At 60.2% G+C, this 1,473-nt stretch overlaps 1 protein-coding gene across 7 annotated transcripts in view; it reads right to left on the reverse strand.

Moving 5' to 3' along the window:
- The window catches only part of ABLIM2 (actin binding LIM protein family member 2), a 135,589-nt gene extending 134,611 nt beyond the window's left edge, over positions 1–978 (reverse strand). For all 7 annotated transcript variants that reach the window (XM_021706239.1, XM_021706242.1, XM_021706238.1 and 4 more), the window contains exon 1: positions 837–978. The gene's annotated coding sequence lies outside the window, so the exon portion shown is untranslated. The remainder of the gene's footprint in view (positions 1–836) is intronic.
- Positions 979–1,473: the final 495 nt, after the last annotated feature.

Genomic DNA, 1,473 nt, shown 5'->3' on the forward strand with positions numbered 1-1,473 from the left:
GACCCGCGGGCTCAGGCCATCCACTCACCTCAGCCTCCCAAAGTGCTGGGATGACAGGCTGAGCCACCGCGCCCGGCAATTTATTTTTTAGAGAGAGGGTCTTGGGTTCAGCGATTCTCCCGCCTTGGCCTCCCAAGCTATTGGGATTACAGGCGTGAGCCTCGACGCCGGGCCCGGTGCTACGAATTTAGATCCATTGCACTGGTTTGATTGGCACAAGCCTCTTCCCAGTGCTGGGCTCCACATATTTGCAGAACCTTAAATGTGGATATATTTGGTCTCCTTCACGTCTAGTGGAACGTACTCTGTTGGAAGGAATGACTGACGGAGCCTCTGTTTTGGAGACAGCTCTCACACGTGACGCTTCTGTTTTCCTTTGTCTCATCTTTTCAGCACTATTTGAATTTGGTCTCTTATTTACATGATATTTTACAATCAGAGAAAAGTTACAGCAGTTTTCATCTGGAGTGGTGGCCACGTCCTCAGCACCCCCAAGAAGGTCCCACGCGCCCGCCCTGCTGGGGTCAGGGCCGGCCCACAACCATTGGCCTTCTTGGCTACAGGGCCCGGGCAGCCACTTTGCTCCGGCCACAGGATGGGCATTCCCTGTTGCTGGGCGCAGCCAGGCCAGGACACCCCAGGGACCTGGACCACGGTCCTCTGACCCGCCCACTCCCCATATTCCTCCATCACGCGCATGAGGGACACGGGCTACGCTGAGAAGATCACGCCTGTTGTGTGAGGACTCTGCACTGGGGAGCCAGCTGCAGCCCCAGGCCGCCTGGAGCGTCTGGGCCACGGGCAGGGCCGCCCCCGAGGGGCCAGGAGACACTCACCCTTGCAGATGAAGCATTTGATGTGGAAGTACTTGTCCTGCACCCGCAGCACCTCACCCCTGCACACGTTCCCACACGTGTTGCACAGAATGGCCGTGCCGGGCGGCTTCTCCAAGGGGCCGGGGGCGGCCTGGGGCTGCGACACTGTTGGGAAAAGGAGCCGTGTTAGAGGGTGTGGGCACCGGGCACCAGGGCATGAGGACGGAGGGCACAGGGCCTGGTCTCCCAGCAAGCCCCATGGGACATCAGGGTGGGTGCCCGCCTCCTTTCGCCAGGGACCAGCAGGATTCAGATGACAGGCAGGTAAGGGCCTGCGGGAAACGGTCATCTGGTCAACCCCCAGTGTGGGCTCCTGGTGAGAGGCCTGCCCCCGATCTGTGCGCACACCTGAGGAAACAAAGCCATTGCTGCCTATCCAGAAGGGTGACCCACCCCCGCCGCCTCAACCCTGCGTGACCTCTGCCCTCTGAGGTCTCAGGGCAAGGCGAGACCCCCGGTGAGTTCAACAGCCCTTCAGCGGCAGGGGCCAGCGTTCTCTCTTCCGCAAATGGCACAGCCATGGTCCTCACAGAAGCTGGCTGCAAGTTCCCTCTGGGTCCCGGGACATCCATGCGGATATTGTGGCTGTCTGCTCAAA

Source organism: Carlito syrichta, unplaced genomic scaffold, assembly GCF_000164805.1.
Source record: "Carlito syrichta isolate Samal-C Ts95f unplaced genomic scaffold, Tarsius_syrichta-2.0.1 Scaffold315368, whole genome shotgun sequence".
NCBI classification, from domain to species: domain Eukaryota; kingdom Metazoa; phylum Chordata; class Mammalia; order Primates; family Tarsiidae; genus Carlito; species Carlito syrichta.